Source organism: Oncorhynchus kisutch, linkage group LG7, assembly GCF_002021735.2.
Source record: "Oncorhynchus kisutch isolate 150728-3 linkage group LG7, Okis_V2, whole genome shotgun sequence".
NCBI classification, from domain to species: domain Eukaryota; kingdom Metazoa; phylum Chordata; class Actinopteri; order Salmoniformes; family Salmonidae; genus Oncorhynchus; species Oncorhynchus kisutch.
The window spans coordinates 49,195,979-49,214,169 of record NC_034180.2 but is presented as its reverse complement, the minus strand read 5'-3'; the positions used below and the strand labels follow the sequence as shown (position 1 = coordinate 49,214,169).

General features: G+C 41.9%; 1 protein-coding gene across 2 annotated transcripts in view; it reads left to right on the top strand.

Moving 5' to 3' along the window:
- Positions 1–3,995: 3,995 nt before the first annotated feature.
- bahd1 (bromo adjacent homology domain containing 1) overlaps positions 3,996–18,191 on the top strand; it is a 39,413-nt gene continuing 25,217 nt past the window's right edge. For both annotated transcript variants that reach the window (XM_031829233.1, XM_020488398.1), the window contains exon 1: positions 3,996–4,070. The gene's annotated coding sequence lies outside the window, so the exon portion shown is untranslated. The remainder of the gene's footprint in view (positions 4,071–18,191) is intronic.

Below are 18,191 nucleotides of genomic sequence, written 5' to 3'. Positions count from 1 at the left end.
TTCAATAGGCTGTGCCTCTTTAAAGCCCAAATAAAGAAAATAGGTCAAAAATTGTAGGACGCAAATCTACCACCAGTTAGTGTCTTACGGTAATATATACAGATTTCTTTTCAACACAACGTGCAACAAAATGTCAAATTCTCTAAAATGACAGTTTACGGTAGAGAAATTATCTGGCAACAGCTCTGGTCCTGCAGTCCTGCAGTCAGCATGCCAATTGCACACTACCTCAACTTGAGACCTCTGTGGCATTGTGTTGTGTGACAAAACTGCACATTATAGAGTGGTCTGTTATTGTCCCCTGCACAAGGTGCACCTGTGAAATGATTATGCTATTCAATCATCTTCTTGATATGCCACACCTGTCAGGTGGATAGATTATCTTGGCAAATGAGAAATGTTCACTAACAGGAATGCAAACAAATTTGTTGTGCCGTGGCGGAGATCTTTGTGGGCTATACTCTGCCTTGTCTCAGGATGGTAAGTTGGTGGTTGAAGATATCCCTCTAGTGTTGTGGGGGCTGTGCTTTGGCAAAGTGGGTGGGGTTATATCCTGCCTGTTTGGCCCTATCCGGGGGTATCATCAGATGGGACCACAGTGTCTCCTGACCCCTCCTGTCTCAGCCGCCAGTATTTATGCTGCAGTAGTTTGCGTCGGGGAGCTAGGGTCAGTTTGTTATATCTGGAGTACTTCTCCTGTCTTATCCGGTGTCCTGTGTGGATTTAAGTATGCTCTCTCTAATTCTCTCTCTCTCTCTCTCTTTCTTTCTTTCTCTCTCGGAGGACCTGAGCCCTGGGACCATGCCTCAGGACTACCTGGCATGATGACTCCTTGCTGTCCCCAGTCCACCTGGCTGTGCTGCTGCTCCAGTTTCAACTGTTCTGCCTGTGGCTATGGAACCCTGACCTGTTCACCGGACGTGCTACCTGTCCCAGACCTGCTCTAGAGACTGCAGGAGCGGTAGAGATACTCTTAATGATCGGCTATGAAAAGCCAACTGACATTTACTCCTGAGGTGCTGACTTGTTGCACCCTCGACAACTACTGTGATTATTATTATTCGACCATGCTGGTCATTTATGAACATTTGAACATCTTGGCCATGTTCTGTTATAATCTCCACCCGGTACAGCCAGAAGAGGACTGGCCACCCCTCATAGCCTGGTTCCTCTCTAGGTTTCTTCCTAGGTTTTGGCCTTTCCTACACCTGCATTGCTTGCTGTTTGGGGTTTTAGGCTGGGTTTCTGTACAGCACTTTGAGATATCAGTTGATGTAAGAAGGGCTATATAAATAAAATTGATTTGATTTGTGCACATCATTTGAGAGAAATTAGCTTTTTGTGCGTATGGAAAAATTGTAGGATCTTTTATTTCAGCTCATGAAACATGGGACCAACAATTTACATGTTGAGTTTATATTTGAGTTCCGTCTAGATTGTCCATTTTGCGAACGAAATGAACCTTTGAGTTGATCCAATCTTCCAGCTATTATTCAACTCTCTAACCTCTAGTTCTCTAGGCTTATTTTTTTTATTGATGTAGTTCTGTCCTTGAGCTTTTCTTGTCTATTATGGTTCCATGTTTTGTGTTGACCCCAGGAAGAGTAGCTGCTGCTTTTGCAACAGCTAATGGGGATCCTAATAAAATACCAAATATCCCAAACTCGGTCCTGGGGCCACCCCTGGATACACATTTTAGTTTTTGCCCTAGCAATAAACAGCTGATTCAAATAACCAAAGCTTGATGAGTTGGTTATTTTAATCAGATGTGTAGTGCTATGTCAAAAATCAAAATGTGCAGGACCGAGTTTGGGAGACCTTTGGTCTAAGCTACCTACTTCCCTCTGAGCAAGAACCACACTGTAAGCAAAAAACCTTGCATCTACACAATGAACTAACAATATAGCCTATTTTATGACATGGGTGTAAAAAATGAAGTCTGGATTTGGTGTACTTTTGCCACCATGTGGTGATTTGTAGCTTAACATTCGGTTACTTTAGTCGTGTATGCAATGTAATAAGGGCTTTTGCCATGTCAGCAGCTATCCTAAAAATGATAACAATTCAGTTCATGATTTGGGGAGGAGGGGGGCAATAGCTCAATGAAACATTATTTTGTGAAACACTTATTTTATGTACTTTATAAATAAAATAAAGGCAGAGGATAGAAAAAAATATATAAATCGTGTTTGTGGCAAGGAGAAACAGCAATTACTAGTTACCTTCACATTTTACATATGGTTGTCTCTCCCTCCTCCATGTTATCTCCCTCTTACACTTTGGCGCCTTTGAGCCTTTATCTTCTCCTCTCATATTACAAAAGCCTTTGACCAGCTCCTTCTCCAAGTGCATCTCTCAGCAGTCTGCAACAGAGAAAGCACACTGGCTACCATTACTCAAGTTCCACTTGCAAGTGCTCAAATCATGGATTGTCAGCTTGTTTCCACTACTCCTTCAACTCCTATTTCTGACCTCTCTGCTCTCATGAAATGACTCAGCCCTGCCTGATCCAGATGGCTGAAGGCGGTTTGAATCTCAACAGTCTCAAAATGAATCACCCTGCTCTTTGCTCTGGAAAAGTGCTACCCTATCAACCGTTAATGAACAGTCCAACTCCCCCAGATAGGCCACATAGCAACCGTTACTTTTTACTGTAATGTTTTGAAAGACTTCCAAGACAATTCAACCAAGCCACTTACCCTACTTTGACCCATCTCATGGCAAAGGGTCTGAATACTTATGTAAATAAGGTATTTGTTTGTTTATTTTTTATTTGCAGGTATTTCAAAAAAAAAAAACTGTTTTTGCTTCGACATTATGGGGTATTGTGTGTAGATTGATTGAGGATTTAAAAAAAAACGTTTTACTTATATAAATGTAATTCAGTATAATACATTTAGTATCCATATAAACATGTACATTTTCCATGCACCCACATTTTTGTCAATCACAGCCTCAGATAGGTGTGATGTGAGTGACAAGTAGTTTTTGCAGATCTGTTTTCGGTAACCTCTTATCATCTTTCCAACCTCATACATTTCTGAAATGTTTCCTAATCACACAACAAGGACACATGTTTATCATATTCACAACAGGCATGCCACTAATTTGTGTACACTGAGACAAAGCCATATTTTCAGTTCGAATTTTGATAAACTTGGACAGCAGGTTAGATAAACTGGGATGGCCTTAATTGTACTGATGGTCTTCATAGTAATGATAATTCAATTTTGTGTGATTAGGAAACATATTGAAGATTTGAGAAATGCATCCCGTGTTAGGCTAATATACTGCATAGATGTCAAAAGAGGTTACAGAAGACAGGAAATGCAATGTGTCCCACTTTTTCTGAATTCCCCCTAGTATAGTTCTGCTTGGTGCAAGATAGCAGTACTCCTAGAACCAGAGCCCTGTCTAATCTAATTACAGGGTCCCTAATGTAAACTGGAACTCTTTCCTACATTGGAAAAGCCTATAAGACTGTCCCACTTTAGCTACTCCTTGCTGTCCTACATTAAAACTATGGTTGGTAATGCGGGATTACAAAATTGAAACATAATATTGGCAACTTTTGTATTTTGATGCACCAGTACATAGTATTCATATTTACATCACAATTTTTTCCCAGTGCAATATTTCTGACCTTTTTATAAATGTAACATCAAAACAGAAGAAAAAGCTATGTTACTGATCTTACCATGGGCTACGCAGGGTGAGCGCTCTGTTAGAAGCTTGTGTCACCCCCTTTATGTCGCAACAGTTACATGATGTGATTTTGATAATGTGGTTCCTCTGCAAGGGAACAACAACAACAGTTGTGATTTTCAATTGTCAGACTAAGAAATAAAACACGTCAGGATTAAATTGTCCCACTTTTCATGACGTCCCAGTTTTTCTGAATTCACCATACTGTATGTCCATGGCCCTTTAAGAAACTCCATGTTTTCGCAACATGTGATACGTCAACATTAAAAAAACGATGATGACGTTGTTATGTAAAAAAAAAAAGACAAAAAAGGAAAAGAAAAACTCCGAAGTGAATCGAGGTCCATGTAGCCTACCGTCCGCAGGTAAGTGCTCTCCTTTCATATCTTCTTTCTCCGGCGATGGTTACGGCAGTGACTAGTGTTATTGAGGTCGATATCCGTAGCCGCCTCGCAGTTTGAGGGTCTGTAACTGAATGAAACTAGATCCATTTGCAACTGTACAATACGTGTTTCATATCTACATGCGGAGTCTCATACACCTGACATGTCTTAATAAATATCGCACTTTTTGGGGGGATTTTCCTGCAATCAGCTGTTTTTGACGCTTCATGCGCAGTGTTCGGGCGGAGTTACCACGACTCGAGTTTGAGTGGCTGGCGAGAACAGAAAGTCCAGTGACATCAAGCCCTTCGGAGTAGGCTAGAGGATGGGCACACAGTTGAAATCGGAAGTTTACATACACCTTAGCCAAATACATTTAAACTCCGTTCTTCACAATTCCTGACATTTAATCCTAGTAAAAATTCCCTGTCATATCAGGGATCAGTTAGGATCACCAGTTTATTTTAAGAATGTGAAATGTCAGAATAATATTATTGATTTATTTCAGCTTTTATTTCTTTCATCACATTCCAACTGGGTCAGAAGTTGACATACACTCAATTAGTATTTGGTAGCATTTCCTTTAAATTGTTTAACTTGGTCAAACGTTTTCGGTAGTCTTCCACCACCTTCCCACAATAAGTTGGGTGAATTTTGGCCCATTCCTCCTGACAGAGCTGACAGAGCTTTTTCAGTTCTGCCCACAAAGTTTCTATCAGATTGACGCTTTGTGATGGCCACTCTAATACCTTGACTTTGTTGTCCTTAAGCCGTTTTGCCACAACTTTGGAAGTATGCTTTGGGTCATTGTCCATTTGGAAGAACCATTTGCATCCAAGCTTTAACTTCCTGACTGATGTCTTGATGTTGCTTCAATATTTACCCAATTTTCCTGCTTCATGATCCCATCTATTTTGTGAAGTGCACCAGTCCATCCTGCAGCAAAGCACTCACACAACATGATGCTGCCACCCCCGTGCTTCACAGTTGGGAGGGTGTTCTTCGGCTTGCAAACCTCCCACTTTTTCCTCCAAACATAATGATGGTAATTATGGCCAAACAATTCTATTTTCGTTTCATCAGACCAGAGGACATTTCTCCAAAAAGTACGATCTTTGTCCCCATGTGCAGTTGCAAACCGTAGTCTGGCTTTTTTATGGTGGTTTTGGAGCAGTGGCTTCTTCCTTGCTGAGCGGCCTTTCAGGTTATGTCAATATAGGACTCGTTTTACTGTGGATATATACTTTCATACCTGTTTCCTCCAGCATCTTCACAAGGTCCTTTGCTGTTGTTCTGGGATTGATTTGCACTTTTTGCACCAAAGTACATTCATCTCTAGGAGATGGAACGCGTCTCCTTCCTGAGCGGTATGATGGCTGCGTGGTCCCATGGTGTTTATACTTGCATACTATTGTGTGTACAGATGAACGTGGTACCTTCAGGTGTATGCAAGTATAACGTTACTCTTTATAGTCCAGGGAATTTAAATGTTCTGTTTAAAGGCGAATTGGCTCTGGAAGCCAAAACAGCTAAATACCTCATCTACAGTAAATTTGAATCGATTCTCAACTGTGGTACGGTTCTAGAAACAAATCCTTTTACTGATATATCACATCAAAATAATTTCACAAATGCAAAATACACAGTTACTGTGTGGCGGTCAGTGCTGTTTAAGATTTAGGAATACTAATATATTTTTTTAATGATCATTGCCTTATTTTTATTACAGCATATTGGATGAGTCATTCATATTCCATTCACCCAGCTCAATGTAACATCAATAGGTTATAGGCTACTTACTACATGATACTCAAATTTTCCATATACCTGTCATGAGATTTATAATGTAGGCACACTCTTGCCTGCATCTAGTTGATCTCGGGTGTAATCATTTGTCCAAACAGTTGCAAACGAGAGTTTCTATTAGAATAATTCAGGTAGGTTTATCCCCCATTTCGTTCCGTTTAAGATTTTTTTTTCTACAGAATCGGCGGATTGAATACATCCCTGATCACCTGCACAAACCGTTCACTTTCACAGCAGACACATACAAACAGCATCATCACTTTTCTTGTTGTATAATTCCTTCTTGCATCTACGCACTCTCCTCCTCTCACCTTTTCCCTTCGCTGTTCTGCACAACACAACAGCTGTCTGTGACCAGGCAAAAAAAAAACGTTTCTAAGTCAAACCTTCATACCATAACCGCAAACCGCTACACACAGCATACATCGTTGTCACCATGTTAGCAAATGTCATAGTCAACATAGCTACTAGAACTAACGCCTTTGTAAACCCGCTACAATCACGCAGTACAGTGTACAGCAAGCAGTTTAGCAGTTACACCGGCGGGCCCCCGTGGCAGTAAATTCATAAAACAGGAAGCTTGACTTGGAAGAGTTCCAGTGTTGGATAGCCTAGCTAACACTAATAGCATGCCTCTCTGTTTGAGCTGGATCTTTGAGTAGGATAAATTAGCTAAAGTGAATGAGATACAACAAAATATATCTCTCTCTCTCATCTCCTTAACTTGAAGAAATTAAGTTGTTCAACTATTTTATTTCTCTCTCTTTGAGTCAGCTATTCACCACATTTTATGCATTGTTAGCTACCTGTAGCTTATGCTTTCGGTACTAGATTCATTCTCTGATCTTTTAATTGGGTTGACAATATGTCAGTTCATGCTGCTGGGTTGGAGGGCGTCCTCCGGAATTCGTCATAATTACTGTGTAAGTCAATGGAAGTGGGTGAGAACCATGAGCCTCCTAGGTTTTGTATTGAAGTTAATGTACCCAGAGGATGGGTTAGGATGGAAAATAGCTGTCCTCTGGCTACACCATGATTCTACCCCAGAGAGTACTGTTGAGGCTACTGTAGACATTCATTGCAAAACAGTGTGTTTTAATAAGTTATTTGGTGATGTTTAGTGTAGTTTTATCTAAAAAGGAGAACTTTTTAATGTTTCACAATTTTTATGAAATTCACCGAGTAGGATGGTCATCCCTTTCCTCCCCTGAGGATCCTTCACTGCTGTACATTGTTTTAAGGGAGTGAACACTATTTATAATAAGGGTTTTATGGAGAAAATCGTACTTCTCTGAAATGAAAATGGATGGCCCTCCCTTCAGCAAAATATATTTTACCTAAACAATCCCTGAATGTAAAAAAAAAAAAAAAAAAAAGACCCTCCTTTAACCCAAAATAATAATTCAACATAAAGTGGATAGCAGAGAACATGCGTACCGTTTACCCTCACTTCCTGGACAGACCACAGCTTTAGATTGAGACTACACTAAATAGCTGATAGGCACACTTGATATTGCGCGCACAGCGAAGAATCAGAGATGAGGTGTGGCATCGGGCACACATCGATATACACGGAACAAAAATATAAACGCAACATGTAAAGTGTTGGTTCCATTTTTCATGAGCTGAAATAAAACACCCCCTCATTCTGATTGGCTGGGCCTGGCTCCCCATTGTGTGGGCCCATGTCCTCCCAGGCCCACCCGTGGCTGCCACCTTGTCCAGTCATGTGAAATCCATAGATTAGGGCTTAATGAATTCATTTAAATAGATTTTCCTGAACTGTAACTCAGTAAACTATTTGAAATTGTTGCAGGTTGCATTTATTTTTGTTCAGTGTAGATGATTTGGGATAATGATGATCGGCATCTGTATCAGAAGTAAAAATGCAGCCAGACTACTAGACTGTGCCATTTCTAGACCTTATCTATTGATCGTAGACCCACAACTGATCCAAATAACAAGGCTTTTTGTGCCATTATTCAAATGGCATTTTCACCCCAGTTTACAGCCTAGAGTACAATTGTACTCACTTGAAAACAATAATGCATATATTGATTGCATTGTGGTGTTGTAAGCTAGTCTAGGTAGGATCATTTATTGGCCCTGACGCCATACAAATGTAATTTAGTGAGGTGAGCCAGCTGGAAAAAATAAATAATACCCCCCCCCCCAAAAATGTAACCCTTGTAATGATACTAAACAACCTTTGTACAACACCTAGCAAACTCACCAAGAGATGTTAGCCTTTTGGTATTGTAGCGAACGGTGGGGTGTGGAATACAACTCTGGTCTCTGGCGTGAAAGGGAATTGTAACGTGGCTCATATAGCAAGGTTTGCTACACTGTTCCCTACGTACTTGAAGACACGTCAACTCGGGAATTCTAACCAGCGACCTTTCGGTTATTGGCCCAACACTCTTAACCACTATGCTACCTGCCACCCTCATCATCACTCATATAGCGAGGATTGTGACAGTATAATGGTTTTATAATGACAGTCACAGGGACCAGGATTTGAGTCCCATTCAGGGTACCCCCCTAATCCATTGTATTGGTGTCAGGTGTTGGACAGCAACATTGAAAGGATGTCACCGTACATTTGTGTTAGGCTAGCAGTGTATTGCACATGTGTTGGCAGAGTATGCAAAACAAATGTGCACCCTATTGATACAAATCATTATGATATCATTCTGCCAGTTAGGCCTACTTTGCAGTAATTTAATTGGGAACGTTTTTGGAGAAGAATGTTGTATCACAGATTTTATAGAGCTGGTAGGCTACACTGTACAGTGCCTTCGGAAAGTATTCAGACCGCTTGCAGGTGCATCTTGTTTCCTTTGATCATCCTTGAGATGTTTCTACAACTTGATTGGAGTCCACCTGTGGTAAATTCAATTGATTGGACATGATTTGGAAAGACACACACCTGTCTATATAAGATCCCACAGTTGACAGTGCATGTCAAAGCAAAAACCAAGCCATGAGGTTGAAGGAATTGTCTGTAGAGCCTTGAGACAAGATTGTGCCGAGGCACAGATCTGGGGGAGGGTACCAAAAAATGTCTGCAGCATTGAAGGTCCCCAAAGAACACAGTGGACTCCATCATTCTTAAATGGAAGTAGTTTGGAACCAACACGACTCTTCCTAGAGCTGGCTGCCTGGCCAAACTAAGCAGTCAGTGGAGAATGGGATTGATCAGGGTGGTCCCTACGGGTGTAGCATGGTGGCGGCAGCATGCTGTGGGGATGTTTTTCAGCGGCAGGGACTGGGAGACTAGTCAGTATCGAGGGAAAGATGAACATAGCAAAATACAGAGAGATCCTTGATGAAAACCTCCTCCAGAGCACTCAGGATGTCAGACTGGGGAGAAGGTTCACCTTCAAACAGGACAATGACCCTAAGCACAAGACAATGTAGGAGTGCCTTCGGGACAAGTCTCTGAATGTCCTTGAGTGGCCCAGCCAGTGCCCGGACTTGAACCTGATCGAACATCTCCAGAGAGACCTGAAAATAGCTGTGCAGCGATGCTCCCCATCTAACCTGACAGAGCTTGAGAGGATCTGTAGAGAGTAATAGGAGAAACTCTCCAAATACAGGTGTGCCCAAATTGTAGCGTCGTACCCAAGAAGACTTGAGGCTGTAATCGCTGCCAAAGGTGATTCAAAAAGTACTGAGGAAAGGGTCTGAATATTTATGTACAGTTGAAGTTGGAAATTTACGTAGACTTAGGTTGGAGTCATTAAAACTTGTTTTTCAACCACTCCACAAATTTCTTGTTTACAAACTATAGTTTTGGCAAGTCGTTTAGGACATCTACTGTGTGCACGACACACAATTTCTCCAACAATTGTTTACAGGCAGATTGTCACTTATGATTAACTGTATCACAATTGCAGTGGGTCAGGAGTTTACATACAATAAGTTGACTGTGCCTTTTAAACAGCTTGGAAAATTCCCGAAAATGATGTCATGGCTTTAGAAGCTTCTGATAGGCTAATTGACATAATTTGAGTCAATTAGAGGTGTACCTGTGGATGTATTTCAAGGCCTACCTTCAAACTCAGTGCCACTTTGCTTGACATCATGGGAAAATCGAAAGAAATCAGCAAAGACCTCAGAAAAGACCTCCACAAATCTGGTTCATCCTTGGGAGCAATTTCCAAACGCCTGAAGGTACCACGTTCATCTGTACACACAATCGTACGCAAGTATAAACACCATGGGACCACGCAGCCGTCATACCACTCAGGAAGCAGGCGCGTTCTGACTCCTAGAGATGAATGTACTTTGGTGTAGAAAGTGCAAATCAATCCCAGAATAACAGCAAAGGACCTTGTAAAGATGCTGGAGGAAACAGGTACAAAAGTATCTATATCCACAGTAAAACAAGTCCTATATTGACATAACCTGAAAGGCCGCTCAGCAAGGAAGAAGCCACTGCTCCAAAACCGCCATAAAAAAGCCAGAATACTGTTTGCAACTGCACATGGGGACAAAGATCGTACTTTTTGGAGAAATGTCCTCTGGTCTGATGAAACGAAATTAGAACTGTTTGGCCATAATGACCATCGTTATGTTTGGAGGAAAAAGGGGGAGGCTTGCAAGCCAAAGAACACCATCCCAACCGTGAAGCACGGGGGTGGCAGCATCATGTTGTGGGGGTGCTTTGCTGCAGGATGGACTGGTGCACTTCAGAAAATAGATAGCATCATGAAGCAGGAAAATTATGTGGATTTATTGAAGCAACATTTCCAGACATCAGTCAGGAAGTTTAAGCTTGGTCGCCAATAGGTCTTCCAAATGGACAATGACCCCAAGCATACTTCCAAAGTTGTGGCAAAATGGCTTAAGGACAACAAAGTCAAGGTATTGGAGTGGCCATCACAAAACCCTGACCTCAATCCTATAGAAAATTTGTGGGCAGAACTGAAAAGGCGTGTGTGAGCAAGGATCCAACAAACCTGACTCAGTTACACCAGCTCTGTCAGGAGGAATGGGTCAAAATTCACCCAACGTATTGTGGGAAGCTTGTGGAAGGCTACCCAAAACATTTGACCAAGTTAAAAATGTTCAAGGCAATGCTACCAAATACTAATTGAGTGTATGTCAACTTCTGACCCACTGGGAATGTGATGAAAGAAATAAAATCTGAAATAAATCATTCTCTCTACTATTATTCTGAATCACATTCTTAAAATAAAGGGGTGATCCTAACTGACCTAAGACAGGGACTTTTTACTCTGATTAAATGTCAGGAATGGTGAATAACCGAGTTTAAATGTAGTTGGCTAAGGTGTATGTAAACTTCCAACTTTAACTGTAAATGTCATATTTCCGTTTTTTATTTTTTAATAAATTAGCAAACATTTCAGAACCTGTTTTTGCTTTGTCATTATGTGGTGTGTGTGTGTGTGTGTGTGTGCACATTGAGGAAAAAAGTAACTTAATTCTGATCTCACGGATGGTCTGTCCTTTCATCCATAGCCCCCGTCTATGAATTTGCGAGTGGTTACATTTCTCCAGCTCCATCCATAAGAAGTTTAACCAAAAAGGTGGCAGGGTGGCCTCTATTGTTTGATTGCCCCTTTTAATGAAATGTTGCGACTCGGTTATGTGAAGGCTGTGACACGATGTCACTTTGCGGTAGCCTCCAGAAATGTCAGAGCCTATGTGTAATGAACCATGAATGGAAGCATAAAGCCATACAGGAAGTCCTCTTCCACAAAGTGCCCCGCTGGTTACTTGCATTGCCTGCTTTGACACTCTCTTTATTCTGAATTAATAATCCTCTTTTAAATATGCAATTCATGAAAAAGCAGAAGAATCTGTGCACTTGGATAGTAATAAGAGTTCGTGTGGAAAAGTGCTCTTTGGTCTTTGGACATCAGATGCAATATTGTACAGTTGTACACTGGAGCAACAAGAATATCTGAGATGGTTTTGTTTTGATTACTGAGCAGATGGAAGCCATAAGACTCTGACCTTACCCTAAGTGATTGTTTTGTGGACGATCGTTGGCCCCTAACTTAATAGCCGAGGTAGCAGAGCCTGCGTTTACACAGGCAGCCCAGTTCTGATCTTTGAAGCAAAGCCAGGTCAGACAGGAAACCCCAGTTTCATCAGCTGATGTTGCACCAATTAGATTCATCACCCTACCTTAACATGGAGGTCTATTTAGTTAGATTTATCATCCTACCTTAACGTGGAGGTCTATTTAGTTAGATTCATCACCCTACCTTAACATGGTGGTCTATTTAGTTATATTCATCACCCTACCTTAACGTGGAGGTCTATTTAGTTCTATTCATCACCCTACCTTAACATAGTTGTCTATTTAGTTCTATTCATCACCCTACCTTAACATGGTGGTCTATTTAGTTCTATTCATCACCCTACCTTAACATAGTTGTCTATTTAGTTATATTCGTCACCCTACCTTAACATGGTGGTCTATTTAGTTATATTCATCACCCTACCTTAACATGGTGGTCTATTTAGTTATATTCATCACCCTACCTTAATAACATGGAGGTCTATGTAGTTATATTCATCACCCTACCTTAATAACATGGAGGTCTATGTAGTTAGATTCATCACACTAGCTTAACATGGTTTCTGCACATCCTCTGATGGCCACAATGCGCTGGTGGTTCTTGGTGACATGCTGTTGCTGTAACATGCGTTTACTCGCCATCGCCGTGCGTGTCTGTTTTTCTGAATTCCCACCCCATCCTCTGTTACGCCCCTGAAAACAGGGGAGAAATAATCAGGAGAGTGATACGGTGTTGTATTCTCAATTTAACGTTTAGTTGAATCAATTTCACAAAAGTAACACATTACAAAACAACAGAAAAACCATTATACAAATAAACACAGCAAAATATCTTATTAACAACGTACATGTTCATTCACAATCGACATAAAATGGCAGCTACTCTCAGTACGATGCTATTCTTCACTTCAACCGAGCAGGGCTAATATTACTCTCTTCAAACTTAACTCTAACTTCCTCAAAACGTTACTAAGACACACCTTAAACACTCTTGACATGTTAGTGAGTTAAAACATTTAAATTACTATTTTTATCATCAATAAAGTACCTGAAAACAGGGGAGAAATAATCACGAGAGTGATACGGTGTTGTATTCTCAATTTAACGTTTAGTTGAATGAGAAAAAGACCGGGATTTTCCCCAGGAATATGGGTGGAGACCAGAGCAATCGATCTCCGGCTCATAGATTAAGAGCATTTCGTAGATCACAGATTAACACTTTTAGGCACTACAAAATCAAGTAATCAATATAACGTTTACACATTACTCTCACAATTCGTACCCTTTGACAGATTTGAACTTTAACACAATTATATGAATGTTATCAATCTTTATCAACTGATACTGAATGCATCTTTTTAACCTTAGATGTTTTAAGATCCTCACATACTATGAACTTACTAATACTTTTTAATGTATAACAGGCTATGACTATTTCCTTTAACCTGTCACACTCTCCCCGACACAATAAATGTTGTCCCAACATTACCAACATTGTCTTCTTCAACAGTCCGTATGCACTGGACCTAGAAAATCCTCTTCTGTAAGGTAGTACTTGAGCAGAGGTCAAGGGTCACAGTTCAAATATAACTAACAAGTTATATTCACAGTCCATATCTGTTGACCAGCTATATAACATAAGCAGTATTTTCTCATACTATTGATCAACAGTCCATCACTTTTAATGATCTATATGCATAGTATGTAAATTGTCTCTTTTGACAGTCTGTGAAATCAGACAGTAGTCCATGGTCAAACATGTCAACTCTGTAGCCTCATGTTTGCTGAAGCCCATACATGTAAGGTGGCTGAAAGTAACATTGCTGTAGTGATGGCAGCCATGGAACCAGTCCTGGTGCAGAGTAGACAGGGAACAACTGTGGCTGTATACTGTAGCAGGAAGGGATACCAAGCTGATCATAGGTGATACGTCTTGGAGGGTGTCTCTCTCTTTGTGGCAGTGGGTAGGCTGGTTCCTCAGGTTCAGCAGCATCAGTATATGAAGGAAAGGCACTTGGTGGACGATCATCAGGCAAATTTTCAGCAGGCAAGTTACTCTCCTCAGCAGGCAGGTCTTTAACTGTTGTTGTCTCCTCCAGCCGCTTTTCAACAAGAAGCTGTGCTGGTAGCGTATCAGGGACTGGCACTGCAACTGTCTGTTTCACTGTTGGGGGCCTGTGTTCCCACTCTCTCGCTGGTTCAGCATTCCTCTCCTCAGGTACTGTAGGAGATGTGGGAACCTGTAGCGGCTCATGATGAAGGTCATATTCATCCCCACTATCTTCATCAGAATCTAGAGTCTGTGATGCAGGCTGGTGTCTCCTCGTTTTCTGACTTCTGTCCACTTTGGTCATTTCTGGTTGTGTCTCAAAAGGTAAGTGGTCACAGGACATGAGCAGATTTCTGTGCAGGACCCTGGAGCGTCCCCTACCCTTTTCTGGTCTCAATTCATAAATCGGCAGGTCTGAACCCATTTGTCTCACCACTGTGTGAATTGTATCTTCCCAATAGTTACAGAGTTTTCCTGGTCCTCCTCTTGGTGTCAGGTTTTTAATCAGAACTCGCTCGCCAGGCTGTAGCACTGAACTCCTAACTTTAGTGTCATAGTACTTCTTACTTCTTTCAGCGGCTTTCTGAGCATTTTCATTTGCAATGGCGTATGCTTCTTCCATCCCTCATTTCCAGTTCTCCACGTATTCTCGCTGGTTACTGGAACCTGCCTCTGTGCACAATCCAAAGAGCATATCAACTGGAAGCCTGGGTGATCTCCCAAACAGAAGATAAAATGGTGAATAGCCAGTCACTTCGCAACGGGTGCAGTTATAGGCATAAACCAGTTTGTTCAGAGACTCCTTCCAATTTGACTTTTGTGTCTCAGTTAGTGTCTTTAACATTTGCAACATTGTTCTGTTCATGCGTTCCGCTTGACCGTTTCCCATCGGGTGATAGGGTGTTGTCCTGGACCCCGCCATGCCACTGAGTTTCTTTAACTGATGGAACAACTGATTTTCAAATTCTCCCCCTTGGTCATGGTGGATGCGGGACGGGAACCCAAACTTCAGGGCAAAGTCATTGAAGATTAAGATTTGCAGCAGTTTTACCTGACTTTGATGTGGTGGCGTAGGCTTGAGTGAACCGTGTAAAATTATCAACAATCACGAGGATGTGCTCATATCCCCCTTTGCATCTGTCGAGATGAAGGAAGTCAATACATACCAGTTCAAATGGCTGTGTTGTCACAATGTTTGTCAGAGGAGCTCTTGTTGCATGGGCTGGCTTTTTCTGCTTGACACAGCTACAAGTTTTAGTCACATAGTGCTCGATGTCAGATTGCATATATGGCCAGAAGAAGCGGTCACGTACTAGTGATACAGTGCGGTCAGTACCTTGGTGTCCCATGTTATTGTGCAACTCTTCCATCACTTTACCTTTGTACTGCTCTGGTAGAACTAGCTGCTTGCGGGCTGTAGTGATTCTGTACAGAATGCCATCACTGTCTATTGTCAATTTGTCCCATTCTCTGAATAGGCATTTTGTCTTTGGACTGAATTTCTTTTGCTCTTTAACTGGCGGTTTGGAACCAGACAGTTTGAAATTGAGCACAGGACGGATGACCGGATCAGATTCTTGTGCTTCTCTTATCCCATCTTTTGGGATCGAGCTGGTTGTTGCAGTGGTTGTCTCACCTTCAGCTGATACTGCCATAGATGCAGCTGAAAATGACCAAGGTACCACAGCCTCTTTCTGTACCTCAACTGCTTGTATCGTGGCGGCGATGGTGTCTGGTGGAAGCTCCTCAGAACATTCTCTCATCAGTGACTCTACATCCAGTGGCATCCTTGACAAAGCATCTGCATCACCGTTCTCTCTGCCTGGCCTGTACTTTATTGTAAAGTGGAAATCAGCCAAGTCTGCAACCCACCTGGAAGTGGTTGCGTTCAGTTTTGCAGTAGACAGAATGTAGCAGAGCGGGTTGTTATCGCTGTATACAGTGAAGGTCGGAGCATAGTACAAATAGTCATGGAACTTATCAGTGATTGCCCATTTTAGAGCTAGAAATTCTAGCTTGCTCGAGTGGTAGTGATAGTTCTTCTCAGCTGCTGTTAAGGTTCGAGAGCCATAAGCAATGACCCTAAGCTTCCCCTCTTGCTTTTGATAAAGAACTGCTCCCAAGCCTTGGTGTGACGCATCAGTGTGTACAACAAATGGCTGAGTGAAATCAGGGAAACCTAAAACTGGTGGGTGAAGCAAACACTCAATCAGCTGTTCAAGTGCCTGTTGATGCTGGTCAGTCCACAGGATTGGCTTGTTTGAGGGCACCACATGACTTACTTTCTTTGTTTTTGTTTTCCGTGGGTGGTCAGGTAATTTCTCTGAATCTGCTTTCAGGAGGTCATACAGGCAGCAGGCACTCCTAGAAAAGTCTTTGATGTACTGTCTGTAGTAAGTGAGTAAACCAAGCATTTTTCTGAGCTGGCCCACAGTCTCTGGTCTGATTTCTTTCAATGCTCTTACTGCTTCAAAATCGGCTGGGTCAACTCGGCTGCCCTCTGCAGACACTATTCTGCCCAAATAACGGACCTGGGGTTTAAAGAGATCACACTTACTTGGCTTGAGTTTAATGCCATACTCTCTGAGACGCTGCAAAACTTTTCGCACATCATTCACATGGCTGTCGAATGTTTTACTGAAAACTAGCGTGTCGTCCAGATAAGGAATGCAGATGTTATCCCGGAGCCCTTCCAAACACTCCTCCATACACTGCTGAAAAGCTGCAGGAGCGTTCATGAGGCCGAATGGCATACGTATCCACTCATAGAGTCCCCATGGGGTCACAAATGCTGTCAGTGGTCTGCTCTCTTCAGAGATGAACCCCTGGTGATACGCTTTCCCCTGATCTAAGAGGGAGAACCAGGAATTACCACCTAAACTGTCCATGATGTCTTGGACCCGAGGGATGGGCTGGCGGTCGGGATGTGTCTTTCTGTTCAGGTCTCTGTAATCTATACACAACCGTAGGGTCCCGTCCTTCTTACGAACGCACACGAGAGGTGAAGAATATGAAGAGTTTGACTTCCTAACCCAGCCCTGGACTATGAGGTCATAAATGTAACCCTTCATCTCCTGATACAGTGGCCTGGGCACTGACATGTATGTGCGCTTTACTTTACGCTTTAACCTGTCACACCTCCACCTGTTTGGGCTATGCTTTTGTAATGGTTGAGCTTTGCTATGGCAGTGAGCTTCCCTGAAGCTGCAGAGCCTAATGCCAATGTATTGCCAACCTATTGTCATTTACTTTCCAGTAAGTGGTTAAATGAATACGTGATGTTTTCTGTCTGAATTCCACTAAATGGTCTTTTGAGCAATCAGGTCAGCTCTTTTTCCAATAATTGACAAAATATCAGAATTGGGCTGCCTGTGTAACACAGCCAGAGCTGGATGCAGATGGGTCACATGGATTCTCAGCATCGGGGTCTGTTCCAAAGGGTGCAGCATTACAGAACGTCCAGAGAGAAATGTATTCAAATCAAATCAAATCTTGTGTAGAACCGATGTGACTAACTGGCAATGACATGACTGACTGGCAATGATATGACTGAGTAATCTATGAAGTTCTGAGCGTTTCACTGAATATACTATTGTTCTCACTGGTAGTGGCACTAAAAAAACTGTCTAAAGCCATCGTTAATTAATTTTTTTGCTTATTTATTCTCATCCCTTTTTCTTCGATCACGCCATCAGTTTAGGGGAATGTGTTTTAATTTTTTTATTTTAATCTATTTCAATCTTGATGATTCTCATTCACTTTTATCAATATCTGAAATAGCTTGTCAAGACCTTTACTGTTCCTCTTAGTTCCAAGCCATACAGTAGTAAAGCACTGGCAGCTCGTTCCTATTTATTGTGTTGCACTGAAAATATATATATAAACACAACATGCAACAATTTGAAAGATTTTACAGTTTGCCCACACGACAACATACACCCTGTCTGGCCGGTACAGTTGAAACCGGGGTTTCATCTGTGAAGAGCACACTTCTCCAGCATGCCAGTGGCCATGGAAGGTGAGCATTTGCCCACGGAAGTTAGTTACCATGCCGAATTGCAGTCAGGTCAAGACCCTGGTGAGGACGACAAGCATGTACAGTGGTTCCTCCTTTAAAAGTTGCAGCAGACTGCGGCACACCCTGCATGCTGCTGCAGCATTCTGTGGCACGTCATTTAATTCTCAGCCATTT